The following is a 14,915-nucleotide window of genomic DNA, read 5'->3' as shown; positions in this document are numbered from 1 at the left end:
GATCACTCCACTGCACTCCAGCCTCGGCAACAGAGCGAGACTTCATCTCAAACAAAACAAAACAAAAAAACAGAAATGCTTCTAGTCTGCCATGCTGTACTGCTTCTCTTGATCCTCTTTTAAGAAGAAGACCAACAAACTACTCAACATTTATCAATTATCTTCTGGAATAACCCAAGGTAATAAAAATCATGTTTCTTCAAAAAGCAATAAAAATTTCTCCTCACCTTTGCCATGAAAATATCCAAGAAATCTTATTGTCCATTCATATGCATATAAGGGATGAATCTGTTAGTGCCTGAGAACAACAACTCCAAAAAGTCTGCTTTTGTCTCTGCCTTTTCTCTTTCAACCAGATGTACTCGTACTCTGTGTAAGATATCAGTAGGCAACAATATCATGAAACCAACTCAGCCAATCTTCAAATTTCAACTTAAAATAACAGAAAGAGCCAATGACTCCAATATGGTGTATTGAGCAAGTCCTATGCAGGGCCCAAAGGTGCTACTATGGCTTCCAGCGGGGTCCCCATTGGCACTGCCAGCTGGGCAAATGAAGCTCCCAAAATTCCAGACAATGTGGGAGATTGGCTTCAGGAAATCTACTGCTTTGCCACTCATAGCAATGATTTCTGGAGGAACTTGATCCTCAATTTGGGACTCCTTGCTTTCAGAGTTTGGCTGGCCAGGAACTTGAGTGATGTTGACCTCATGGTGTTAGAGGAACCTCTCCTTACCAGACCTCTGGTTTGGTAAAACATGGCCAGAGTGACTCCATCTTGAAATGAGTAGCTAGGCACTTTGTAAGGTTAATGCTTGTGGTCTGAAAATAGCCACATCCCAAGCTGACCACCAATTATAATTACAGAATATCTGTGGCCATACAGAACATCTCCCGCCAATCCTGCAGAATGTCCAGATGTCCTAAAAGTGTAGCCCACTTTATTAAAGATGCTGTTAATGAGCAGGCTTAGGCTGAAAGATTAATGGTCATCTATAACACCAACAGCCCCTACCTTTAGTGAGCATATCTGCATGTTCCAAGTTTAATTATAGCTTCTCATAAGTTTCTTATAAATAGAGACACTAACAAGGATGTCATGTTCCTCCTCCTGCTTTGTGGGGATGACCTGCTCAGTAACATTGTATGAACTTGCTTTTTCTCTGTGCTGTGTGACTCCCCTTGAATTATTTCCTGTGCAAGATCCAGTAACCTGCTCTTGGGGTCTGGATTGGGACCCTTTTCTCTGGCAACAGTGTACCTCAGGCAGAGGTGTAGCCAAGTAGACAAATGGAATCCTGCACTATACCCAAACCTTCCAAAAACAGAGCCTACGACTTGTGACCACCACAAGATATCCTGATGGCAGCTGAAGTTTGCTTCAGATGGGCGCCTTCCCTTTCCCCACCTACTTTCCTTTTATTCCTTGAGCCCTCTCAGAATTCCATTCTCTGGTCAGTAGTCAGCCTTCAGTTAAAGTATCGCCCCTGTTCTGTAAAGTTCTGTGCATAGTTCCTAAGCTTCTGCAGGGGATGATCTTTGCTCTTACTCTGAGGAATAACAATGATTTTTTGTTTGTTTGTTCATTTGTTTGTTTGTTTTTTGAGACGAAGTTTCACTCTTGTTGCTCAGACTGGCATGCAGTGGCGCAATGTTGGGTCACTGCAACCTCCGCCTCCTGGGTTCAAGTGATTCTCCTGCCTCAGCCTCCTGAGTAGCTGGGATTACAGGCGTGCACCACTACTCCCGACTAATTTTTTGTATTTTTAGTGGAGACGGAGTTTCACCATCTTAGCCAGGCTGGTCTCGAACTCCTGACCTCGGTTGATCCACCTGCCTCGGCCTCCCAAAGTGCTGGGATTACAGGCATAAGCCACCACACCCGGCCCCAAAATATATTTCTTATGAAAGGAGCTGTGCAGTTATCCAAGTGTTTCTAGAGAGAGATCAGAAATGGTAGAGAAATGGGCCTGGTACAGTGGCTCACTCCTGTAATCCCAGCACTTCGGGAGGCTGAGGCCAGTGTATCGCTTGAGCCCAGGAGTTAGAAACCAGCCTGGGCAACACAGCGAGACCCTGTCCCAAAAAGAAATGGTAGGCCGGGTGCAGTGGCTCACACCTGTAATCCCAGCACTTTGGGAGGCCGAGGTGGGTGGGTCACCTGAGGTCGCAACATGGAGAAACACCGTCTGTACTAAAAATACAAAATTAGCTGGGCGTGGTGGCGCATGCCTGTAATCCCAGCTACTCGGGAGGCTGAGGCAGGAGAATTGCTTGAACCTGGGAGGCAGAGGTTGTGGTGAGCCAAGATTGCGCCATTGCACTCCAGCCTGGGCAAAAAGAGAGAAACTCCGTCTCGGGAAAAAAAAAAAAAAAGAAAGAAATGGTAGAGAAATGAAGAGAAAAACAATCCTGTGTTAAGTCCTGCAGTGTTTCCCATGGGGGAGGTCAATTTTGAAGCCATTCTTTTTAAGGTGAAATTTGGGTGTGAATAGCTGCCTGCTGCTACTGGTAATATTGTGACAATCAGAAGGTTCTGTCAGAGGCATTAGAACCAGAGCAACTCCATCTTGAATAGGGGCTGGGTAAAGCAAGGCTCAGAACTACTGGCTGCATTCCCAGGAGCTTAGGCATTCTTAGTCACAGGATGAGAGGAGGTCAGCACAAGATACAGATCACAAAGACCCGGCTGATGAAACAGAATGTGATAAAGAAGACAGCCCAAACCTACCAAAACCAAGATGGTGACAAAGGTGACCTCTGGTTGTCCTCAGTGCTCATTATACACTAATTATAATGCATTAGCATGCTAAAAGACTCTCCCACTAGTGCCATGACAGTTTATAAATACCATGGCAACATAAGGAAGTTACCCTATACAGTCTAAAAAAAGAAGGAACCCTCAGTTCCGAGAAATGCCTGCCCCTTTTCCAGAAAACTGATGAATAATCCACCCCTTGTTTAGCATATAATCAAAGAAATAACTATAAGTATACTCAGTTAAGCAGCCCATACTGCGAATCTACCTATGGAGTAGCCATTCTTTATTCCTTTACTTTCCCAATAAACTTGCTTTCACTTTATGGATTTGCCCCTAATTTTTTCTTGCATGAGGTCCAAGAACCCTTTCTTGGGGTCTAGATTGGGACCCATTCCCGGTAACAGTTCCACATGGCTGCAGCTTTCTTTAAGGTAATATTCACATTACCCAAATGTCATTTTTTTTATTTTTAATAACATCTTTCTGTGTTCTTATATATAAAATATATCTCTTTTTAAACATTTTTAAATTTTGGAGACGGGGTCTTGCTATGTTGCTCAGGCTGGTCTCAAACTGGTCCCAAGCTATCCTCCTGCCTCAGCCTCCCAAGTATCTGGGACTATAGATGGCATCTGGCTACACTATGTTTCCTTCTTTTTTTTTAATTTGAGACAGAGTCTCGCTCTGTCACCCAGGCTGGAGTGCAGTGGCACAATCTCGGCTCACTGCAAGCTCTGCCTCCTGGGTTGACCCATTCTCCTGCCTCAGCCTCCCGAGTAGCTGGGACTACAGGTGCCCGCCACCACACCCGGCTAATTTTTTTGTATTTTCAGTAGAGACGGGGTTTCGCCATGTTAGCCAGGATGGTCTCGATCTCCTGACCTCGTGATCCGCCCGCGTCAGCCTCCCAAGGTGTTGGGATTACAGGCGTGAGCCACTGCACCCGGCCTACAGTATGTTTCTTGAAAATGCTTAGCATTAGTTTTCTTTTTTTAAATCTTGTCTTGTACTGAAATGATTATACTGAAACCGCCTGTGCAAAATTATGCCTGAGACAGTGAAGGAGATCTAACTTAACTGACTCCATCTTGTTTCTAACCTCCAAACTGTCCTTGTGCATTCCTGGGTGTAGGCTGAACTAACTTTGGGAGAAACTTACTATATAGTTTAAAAGAAAGATGACAGCACTTTCCCAAAGCAGACCTCTTTCTTGCCTGGAGACTAGATTGCCTTGGTAGGACTACCATTAACCACAAGATTAGAAATTATGGTTTAGGAGTCTTGCAGCTGGAGGCTACAAGATTCTGACCCTCCCTAAACTGCTCCTAAGATCAGTGCTTGAGATATTTTGCAGACCCTGCATTTGATGGGTCACCTGGCACCACATAGATTGATAAACTGGCTCATCTGATCTTGTAGTCCCCATCCAGGAACTGACTCAGCTCAAGAAGACAGCTTCAGGCCGGGTGCGGTGGCTCACGCTTGTAATCCCAGCACTTTGGGAGGCCGAGGCGGGCGGATCACGAGGTCAGGAGATCGAGACCACGGTGAAACCCCGTCTCTACTAAAGATACAAAAAAAAAAAAAATTAGCCGGGCGTGGTGGTAGGCGCCTGTAGTCCCAGCTACTCAGAGAGGCTGAGGCAGGAGAATGGCATGAACCTGGGAGGCGGAGCTTGCAGTGAGCCGAGATTGCGACACTGCACTCCAGCCTGGGCGACAGAGCAAGACTCCATCGCAAAAAAAAAAAAAAAGACAGCTTCCATTCCCTATGATTTCATCTCTGACCAATCAGCACTCCCGGCTCACTGGCTTCCTCCCACCCACCATGTTGTCCTTAAAAACTCTGGAGGTGGAATGCTTGTGGATACTGATTTGAGTAATAATAAAACTCTGGTCTCCCGTACAGCCAGCTCTGCGTGAATTTATCTTTCTCTATTGCAATTCTCCTGTCTTGAGAAATCGTCTCTGTCTAGGCAGCAGGCAAGGTGAACCCACTGAGCAGTTACAATACCATCTATCTTTAAAGTAATTATTGAAATTGTTGGGTTTATCATGTTACTTATTGTTTTTCCCATCTATTCTCTGTTCCTTTACTACTACTCTACCATTTTAATTTGGATTAATAAAGTTTTTGTTTGTTTGTTTGTTTTTTGAGAGGGAGTCTCACTCTGTTGCCCAGGCCGGAATGCAGTGGTGTGATCGCTGTTCACTGCACCTCCGCCCCTCTGGGTTCAAGTGATTCTCGTGTCTCAGCCTCCCTAGTAGCTCAGATTACAGGCATGCTCTACTTTTTTTTTTTTTTTTTTTTTTTGAGACAGAATCTCGCTCTGTCGCCAGATTAGAATGCAGTGGCACCATCTCGGCTCACTGCAACCTGATTCCCTGGTTCAGGCAATTCTCCTGCCTCAGCTTCCAGAGTAGCTGGAATTACAGGCATGTGCCACCACACCCAGTTAATTCTTGTATTTTTAGTAGAGACAGGGTTTCACCATGTTGGCCAGGATGGTCTTGATCTCCTGACCTCCTGATCCACCCGTCTCGGCCTCCCAAAGTGCTGGGATTACAGGCATGAGCCACTGCGCCCAGGCAGGCATGCTCTACTTTGCCCAGGTATTCTTAGTAGAGACAGGGTTTCATCATGTTGGCCAGGCTGGTCTGGAACTCCTGGCCTCAAGAGGTCAACCTGCCTCGGCTTCCCAAAGTGCTGGGATTACAGGCATGAGCCACCGCGCCTGGCCTTGGATTAATAAAGTTTTTTATTTCATTTTTCTTCCATATTGTTTTTAATATCTTTTAAATTATTGTTTAGTTGTTAAGCTGGATTTTGTGGTTACATAAAGCATATTTGATTTATTACATGCTACTTTTTTTTCGTTTGTTTGAGAGTCTCGCTCGGTCGCCAAACCTGGAGTGCAGTGGCACGATCTCGGCTCACTGCAACCTCCACCTCCCACATGCAAGCTATTCTCATGCTTCAGCCTCCCAAGTAGCTGGGATTACAGACGCATGCCACCACACCTGGCTAATTTTTGTATTTTTAGTAGAGGTGGGGTTTCGCCATGTTGGCCAGGCTGATCTCGAACTCTTGACCTCAAGTGATCTACCCTCCTTAGCCTCCCAAGGTACTCGGATTACAGGTGTGAGCCACCGCGTCTGGCCTATTACATTCTACTTTAATACTTTCGTGATACCCCCTAAATAAAACACTTATGATAGCATAACTCCATTTACCATTTCTTGCCCTTGTACTATTGATATGTTTTACTTTTTTATATATTATAAATTGTATAGGATTTTTTTAAATTAACTGTCAGTATTAATTTCTATTTACCCTTTCTTTACTCCTTATTCTACCCTACATTTCTCTGTAGCCACCAAGGATCATTTTCCTTCATCCTGAAAAATTGCCTGGTGTGTTTCTTAATAGTGTAGTTCCTCTGACAATAAATGATTTCTTTTTTTTTTTCTTCTGAAACCATGTTTATTTCATCTTCAATTTTGAAGGATAATTTCACTGAGTATAGATTCTGGGTTGTCAGTATTTTTTCTTTCAGCACTTTAAGATTCCATTCAATTGGGGTGGGGGGAGGGGGAAGGGACAGCATTAGGAGATATACCTAACGCTAAATGACGAGTTAATGGGTGCAGCAAACCAACATGGCACATGGATACATATGTAACAAACCTGCACATTGTGCACATGTACCCTAAAACCTAAAGTATAATAAAAAAAAAAAAAAAAGATTGCATTCAATTATCTTCTGACTTTTGGCTGGGCACAGTGGCTCATGCCTATAATCCCAGCACCTAGGGAGGCTGAGGCGGAAGGATTGCTTGAGCCCAGCAGTTCAAGACCAGTCTGGGCAACAAAGTGAGACCTTGTATCTACAAAAGATTTTTAAAAAATTAGCTGGGCATGGTGGCATGTGCCTGTGGTCCCTGCTACTCAGGAGGCTGAGTCAGGAGCATCACTTATGCCCAGGTGTTTGAGGTTGCAATAAGCCATGATTGTACCACTACACTCCAGTGTGGGTGACAGAGGAAGATCCCATCTCAAAAAAAGGAACTGCCTCAGCAATTATGAAGGCTGGCAATTCCCAAGATCTGCTGGGATCTGGGAGACCCAGGGGAGCCAATAATATAGTTCGAGTCTAAGTTTGAAGGCCTGAAAATCAAGAGAGCTGATGGTGTAGCTCCAGTTCAAAGGCCAGCAGGCTCAAGACCCAGGAAGAGCCAATGGTTTGAATCCAAAGGCAGGAAAAAGAGCTGATGTCCCATTTTGAAGGCCATCAGGCAGGAAGAATTTGCTCTTACCTGGGGGAGGGTCAATCTTTTTGTTCTATTCAGGCCTTTAACTCAGTGGATGAGGCCTACTCACAATAGGGAGTATCATCTGCTTTACTCAGTATACCAATTTAAATGTTAAAATTATCCAAAACACTCTCACAGAAACACCTAAAATAATGTTTGACCATATATTGGGCACCCTATGGCCCAGTCAAGTAGACATATAAAATTAATCCTCATAGTATGCCATATAGACACTGTTCCTCTTTACCTCTGAGGACAAAAACAAAAAGTCTGTAGTGTACTATGTTATGTTCAAAACTGAGTTGAAGAGTTTACCTCATTAGCTGTTAAGGGTCGAGCTATAGCTAACTTCATGTGCTTGCTTAACACTGAGAAGATATTATTTGGATGATGAATTGCTTTTAATCAGTCTTTCACTTCAACTCTCTGAGTTCTTTTTATTCATACACTCTGCACAACCAGAAAAAAGCAAACCCCATTTTGCTTGTTTCAGGCCTTTAACTAATATCTCAATCTAAGTAAAGGTTTGCTTCTTTATTCAATTTTAGTCTCCTATATAATTTCTTTTAAAAAGTGGGCTGGTCGCAGTGGCTTACGCCTGTAATCCTAGCACTTTGAAAGGCTGAGGTGGGTAGATCGCCTGAGGTCAGGAGTTCGAGACCAGCCTGGCCAACATGGTGAAACCCCATCTCTACTAAAAATACAAAAATTAGCCGGGCAGAGTGGCGTGCACCTGTCATCCCAGCTACTTGGGAGGCTGAGGCAGGAGAATCACTTGAACCCAGGAGGCAGAGGTTGCAGTGAGCCAAGATTACTCTACTGCACTCCAGCCTCAGCGACAGAGTGAGATTCCGACTCAAACAAACCAACCAACCAAGAAACAAACAAACAAAACGCGACTTGGTATAAATACAGCAAAAGAAAAAAAAGTGTCTTGAGAAATGCAAGACCCAGAAGAGCCCCAACCTATGAGATGACCTGATACATACTAACCAATACAAAATAGAAATAGGCTACAGTAGTGTGCACATCTAAATTGAATAGCTTTTCATATTGTGTGAGTTTCTCAAATATTATTCTTATTATAAGAGGAAAAATTAATGACTTTGTTTCTCCTTCTATCAACTGAGGGCACATTATCAAATATCTCCTCTCTCTGTATACCAACTAATACAATAAGTCTAACAATAACAAATTCTATAGAGGATAAAATCACATGATTATTTCAGTAAGATGCAAAAAAAAAAGCATTGGACAAAAAATCCAACACACTTTTGTGATTAAAAACACTCAACAATATTTGGGTGTGGTGGCTCACACCTATAATCCCAGCACTTTGGGAGGCCAAGGCGAGTGGATAGCCTGAGCCCAGGAGTTTGAGACAAGCCTAGGCAACACGGCAAAACCTCATCTCTACTAAAAATGCAAAAATTAGTCAGGCATGGTGGTTCACTCTTGTAATCTCAGCTACAGGAGGCTGAGGCAGGGGAATTGCTTGAGCCTGGGAGGCAGAAGTTGTTGTGAGCTGTGATCGTGCCACCACACTCCAGCCTGGATGACAGAGTATGACTCCATCTCAAAAATAATAATAATAATAAATTTTTTAAAACCCACATATTTGCAGATTCATAGTCTTGTATGGAGAAAATCCCAAGGAAACCACACACACATACCAAAAAAGCCCTAGAGCTAATAAATGAGTTCAGCAAGCTTGCAGGACAAAGACTGATATACACAAATCAATTGTATTTCTACTCTCTAAAAATAAACAATCAAAAAACGAAATATGGAAACAGTTTCATTTACAATGCATAAAAAGAATAAAATATTAGTAATAAATTTAACAAAAGAAATGTAACACACATACACTGAAAACTACAAAACATTGTTAAAACAATTTAAAGAGGCTGGGTGCAGTGCTGCATGCCTGTAATCTCAGTGCTTTGGAAGGCCAAGGCAGTAAGATTGTTTGAGGCCAGGAGTTTGAGACCAGCCTGGGTAACACAGCAAGACCCTAACTCTATACAAAAAATAAAAATTAAAAATTAGCCGGGCATGGAGGCATGCATCTGTAGTCCTATCTACTTGGGAAGCTGAGGCAGGAGGACTGCTTGAGCCCAGGAATTCGAGATCACACTGAACTATGATTGTGCCACTGCACTGCAGCCTGGGTAACAGAGTGAGACCCTGTCTCTAAGAAAAAGAAAAAGAAAAAGAAGGCCGGGCGCGGTGGCTCACGCCTGTAATCCCAGAACTTTGGGAGGCCAAGGCGGTAGATCACAAGGTCAGGAGTTCAAGACCAGCCTGGCTAATGTGGTAAAACCCTGTCTCTACTAAAAATACAAAAATTAGCTGGGCGTGGTGGTGAGCATCTGTTATCCTAGCAACTCAGGAGGCTGAGGCAGAAGAATTGCTTGAACCCGCCGGGCGCGGTGGCTCACGCTTGTAATCCCAGCACTTTGGGAGGCCGAGGCGGGCGGATCACGAGGTCAGGAGATCGAGACCACGGTGAAACCCCGTCTCTACTAAAAATACAAAAAATTAGCCGGGCGTGGTGGCGGGCGCCTGTAGTCCCAGCTACTCAGGAGGCTGAGGCAGCAGAGTGGCATGAACCCGGGAGGCGGAGCTTGCAGTGAGCCGAGACTGCGCCACTGCACTCCAGCCTGGGTGACAGAGCGAGACTCCGTCTCGGAAAAAAAAAAAAAAAAAAAAGAATTGCTTGAACCCAGGAGGCAGAGGTTGCAGTGAGCTGAGATCGTGCCACTGCACTCCAGCCTAGACGACAGAGCATGACGCCATCTCGGGGAAAAAAAAAAATTAAAGAAGACTTAAATAAATGGAAAAATATTCCATGTTCATGGAAAAGCTGATCTTAAAATACATATGGAAAAGCAAGAGACCCAAAATAGCCAGAATGATCTTGAAAAAAATGAAATTAAGTTGGAATTTTTCATACTTCTCCATTTCAAAACTTACTACAAAGCTACATTAATCAAGACAGTGTGGTGCTGGCATAAGGACAGACATACAGACCAATGAAATAGAATTGGGTGCCCAAAGATAAACCCATACATTTATGGTCAATTGATTCTTGGCAAGAATGCCAAGATAGTTCCACAGAGGTGCTGAGGACAACTGGATATTTATATGAAAAACAATGAATCTGGACTCTTACCTCACATCATACATAAAAATTTGCCAAAAGAAGTCAAAGACACAGGCTGGGCGCGGTGGCTCACGCCTGTAATCCCAGCACTTTGGGAGGCTGAGGCGGGTGGATCACGAGGTCAGGAGATCGAGACCATCCTGGCTAACATGGTGAAACCCTGTCTCTACTAAAAATACAAAAAGAAATTAGCCGGGAGTGGTGGCAGGCACCTGTAGTCCCAGCTACTTGGGAGGCTGAGGCAGGAGAATCGCTTGAACCCAAGAGGTGGAGGTTACAGTGAGCCGAGATCGTGCCACTGCACTCCAGCCTGGGCGACACAGCGAGACTCTGTCTCAAAAAAAAACAAACAAAAAAAAGAAGTCAAAGACATAAATGTAAGTGCTAAAACTATAACTTTATAGTTATATTTTATAACTAAAACTATAGTTAATTATAAACTAACTACAGTTTTAACTAAAAACTATATATATAAACTAACTATAGTTTTATTTAGTTAGTTAGTTGCTCTGTCACCCAGGCTGGAGTGCAGTCACCCAGACTGGAGTGCACCTGTCTTGCTCTGTCACCCATGCTGGAGTGCAATGGCACAATCTTGGCTCACTGCAACCTCCACCTTCTGGGTTCAAGCAATTCTCCTGCTTCAGCCTTCCAAGTAGCTGGGAATACAGGTGTGCACCACCATGTCCAGCTATTATTATTATTATTATTTTTTTGAGACAGAGTCTCGTTCTATCACCCAGGCTGAAGTGTAGTGGCATGATCTCAATTCACTGCCACCTCTGCCTCCTGGGTTCAAGCAATTCTCCCGCCTCAGCCTCCTGAGTAACTGAAATTACAGGTGCGTGCCACCACGCCCAGCTGATTTTTGTATTTTTAGTAGAGACAAGGTTTTACCATGTTGGCCAGGCTGGTCTTGAACGCCCGGCCTCAAATTATCTGCCCATCTCGGCCTCCCAGAGTGCTGGGATTACAGGCGTGAGTCACTGTGCCCAGCCTAATTTTTGTACTTTTAGTAGAGATCAGGTTTTTTTATGTCAGCCAGGCTGGTCTCAAACTCCTGGCCTAAAGTGACCCACCTGCCTTGGCCTCCCAAAATGCTGGGATTACTGGCATGAGCCACCACGCCCAGCCAAAACTATAAATCTTTTTTCTTTTTTTTTTTTTGAGACAGAGTCTGTCGGCCAGGCTGGAGTGCGGTGGCACGATTTTGGCCCACTGCAACCTCTGTCTCCCAGGCTCAAGCTATTCTTCTGCCTCAGCCTCACGAGCAGCTGGGATTACAGGCGTGTGCCACCATGCTCCGCTAATTTTTGTATTTTTAGTAGGGACGGAGTTTCACCATGTTGGCCAGGCTGGTCTCGAACTCCACCTGCCTTGGCCTCCCAAAGTGCTGGGATTACAGGCGTGAGCCACCATGCCTGGCCAAAACTATAAGTCTTAAAAGAAAATATAGATGTAAATCTTTCATGATCCTGGATTTGACAATAATTTCTCAGCTATGACACCAAAGACACACATACACATACACACAGACACAACTCCATCAAAATTAAAATTTTTGCTTGAAATGACACTTTTAGGAAAGCGAAAAGATGACCCACAAATTGGGAGAAAATATTTACAAATTATACACTTAATAAAAGTCCAGTATCCAGAAAATATAAAGAACACTTACAACTCAGCAATAAAAAGACAACCCAATTTTAAAAGGGACAACGAATATGAATAGGTATTTCTACAAAGATATACACATGGCCAATAAGCACATGAAGAGATGTTCAATGTATTAGTCTGTTCTTGCACTTCTATAAAGAAATGCTTCAGATTAGGTAATTTACAAAGAAAAGAGGTTTAATTGGCTCACAGTTCCACAGGCTGTACAGGAAGCATGGTTAGGGAAGCCTCAGGAAACTTACAATCATGGCAGAAGGTGAAGGGGAAACAGGCACATCTTACATGGCCAGAGCAGAAGGAATAGAGTGAGGTGAGAGGTGCTACACACTTTTAAACAACCAGATCTCATGATAACTCACTATCGTGAGAACAGCACCAAAGGGGAAATATACCCCCATGATCCAATCAGCTCCCACCAGGCCCTAACACTCGGGATTACACTTTGACATGAGATTTGGGCAGGGACACAGACTCAAGCCTTATCATTCTCCCACTGGACCCTCTCAAATCTCATGTCATTCTCACATTTCAAAATACAATCTGCCTTCCCAACAGTCCCCCAAAGTTCTAACTCATTCCAGCATTAACTCAAAAGCCCAAAGAACAAAGTCTCATCTGAGACAAGGCAAGTCCCTTCTGCCTGTGAGTCTGTAAAATCCAAAACAAGTTAGTAACTTTGGGCCAGGCACGGTGGCTCATGCCTGTAATCCCAGCACTTTGGGAGGCCAAGGCTGGTGGATCACCTGAAGTCAGGAGTTGGAGACAAGCCTGGCCAACATGGTGAAATTCCTGTCTCTACTAAAAATACAAAAATTAGCCAGGCGTGGTGGTGCATGCCTGTAATCTCAGCTACTTGGGAGGCCAAGGCAGGAGAATTACTTGAACCCGGGAGGCAGAGGTTGCAGTGAGCCGAGATTGTGCCATTGCACTCCAGCCTGGGCAACAGAGCAAGACTCTGTCTCAAAACAACAACAACAAAACAAGTTAGTGACTTTCGAAATATAATGGGAATACAGGCATTGGGTAAATACTCTAATTCCAAAAGGGAGAATTTGGCCAAAAGAAAGAGGCTACAGGCCCCATGCAAGTTCAAAATCCAGCAGGGCAGTCATTAAATCTTTTTTTTTTTTTTTGAGACAGAGTTTCACTCTTGCTGCTCAAGCTGGAGTGCAATGGCATGATCTCAGCTCACCACAACCATCGCCTCCTGGATTTAAGCTATTCTCCTGCCTTAGCCTCACGAGTAGCTGGGATTACAGGCACCCACCTGTACTTAGTAGAGATGGGGTTTTGCCATGTTGGCCAGGCTGGTCTCGAACTCCTGACCTCGTGATCCGCCTGTCTCAGCCTCCCAAAGTGCTGGGATCTCAGGCGTGAGCCACCATGCCCAGCCGGACATGGGTTTTTTTTTTGGTTTGGGGGTGATGGAATTGTTCTGAAATTAGATAGTGGTGACGATTGTACAACCATTGAATTGTACACTTTAAACTGAATCTTGAGGTATGTAAGTTATATCTCAAATTGGATTTTTTTATTTTTCAAGACAGAGTCTCGCACCTCCTGGATTCAAGTGATTCTTCCACCTCAGCCTCCCGAGTAGCTGGGATTATAGGTGCATGCCACCACGCCCAGCTAATTTTTCGTATTTTTAGTAGAGACAGGGTTTTGTCATGTTGGCCAGGCTGGTTTTGAACTCCTGACCTCAAGTGATCCACCAGCCCTGGCCTCCCAAAGTGCTGGGATTACAGGCATGAGCCACTATACCTGGCCCAAGGTATTTAAGTTATATCTCAATACAAAATATAATAATGTTGGGTCAGCTATTAAGTGAAATTCTACAGATTTAAATTCTATGATCAATCAGGAGTATGGAGTTCATATGCTATTTGCAAGCTTACAACAAAAGACATGTTGGAAAACAAACTGGAAAATTCCCTACCTTAGACAGTTTTCTAGTTCTATAACTCATTTAGTTAAATCCCAGTTGCCTCTTTGAAGGCTCTGAATATTGGTGTTTCTCAAATACTTAATTCTGGTTAGAGAAGCAGTAAGTTCCTGTAGGTCCTTGATATTATCTTTCAGGGACATTATCTGGAATGACTGTCGTACATTATTTTCTTTGTAACTTTCTAGCTCAGGCTTCAACTCTTGCAGTGAAGTTTCTTTTATGAAAAGTTTGTTCTGAAGACTTCTTAGCTAATGAGAAAGTGTTAAAATCGTTTATAATTTTGTTTTTAAAAGCTTCATGAGGTTAAGTCACATTTAAATTATACATTTATTATTATTATTTTTGAGGCATGGCCTCACTCTGTCACCCAGTCTGGAATACAATGGCGATCACAGCTCACTGCAGCCTTGACCTGCCAGGCTCAGGTGATCCTCCCATCTCAGCCTCACCAGTAGCTGGGACTACAGGCAGGTGCCACCAAGCCCGGCTAATTTTTTTAATGATTATTTGTAGAGATGGAGTCTTACTATGTTGTCAGGCTGGTCTTGAACTCCTAAGCTCAAGAGATCCTCCTGCCTCAGACTCCCATAGTGTTGGGATTACAGACATGAGCCACTGTGCTCTGCTGCTACTAACATTTTTTTTCTTTTTTCAGACAGGGTCTAGCTCTGCCGCCCAGGCTGGAGTGCAGTGCTATGATCCTGGCTCCCTGCAGCCTCTGCCTCCTGTCAAGCGATTCTCATGCCTCAGCCTCCCAAATAGCTAGGATTACAGGTATGTGCCATCACATCTGACAAATTTTTGTATTTTTAGTAGAGATGTGATTTCACCTTGTTGGCCAGGCTGCTCTCAAACTCCTGACCTCAAGTGATCCACCTGCCTCAGCTTCCCAGAGTGCTGGGATTATAGGTGTGAGCCACAGCGCCCGTCCTGCTATTTTAACTTAATTTGTTAGTTCACATTTCTTAATAGCCTGCATGTGATCTGGAGAACTAGTAAGAGAGTAGAAAAAAAAAATTGGGGACACTGTAAAAGATTACCAGCTTGATA

The 14,915-nt window shown here is 43.8% G+C and overlaps 1 long non-coding RNA gene across 2 annotated transcripts in view; it reads right to left on the bottom strand.

The window, feature by feature from the left end:
* LOC134737323 (uncharacterized) overlaps positions 1-14,915 on the bottom strand; it is a 45,331-nt gene that overhangs the window by 16,730 nt on the left and 13,686 nt on the right. For both annotated transcript variants that reach the window (XR_010122105.1, XR_010122106.1), the window contains exon 2: positions 228-369. This is a non-coding gene — a long non-coding RNA (uncharacterized lncRNA). The remainder of the gene's footprint in view (positions 1-227; positions 370-14,915) is intronic.

Source organism: Symphalangus syndactylus, chromosome 8 (assembly GCF_028878055.3).
Source record: "Symphalangus syndactylus isolate Jambi chromosome 8, NHGRI_mSymSyn1-v2.1_pri, whole genome shotgun sequence".
In the NCBI taxonomy this organism is placed as follows: domain Eukaryota; kingdom Metazoa; phylum Chordata; class Mammalia; order Primates; family Hylobatidae; genus Symphalangus; species Symphalangus syndactylus.
Note: the sequence above shows the minus strand (reverse complement) of the source record. Positions and strands in the feature narration are given on the sequence as shown.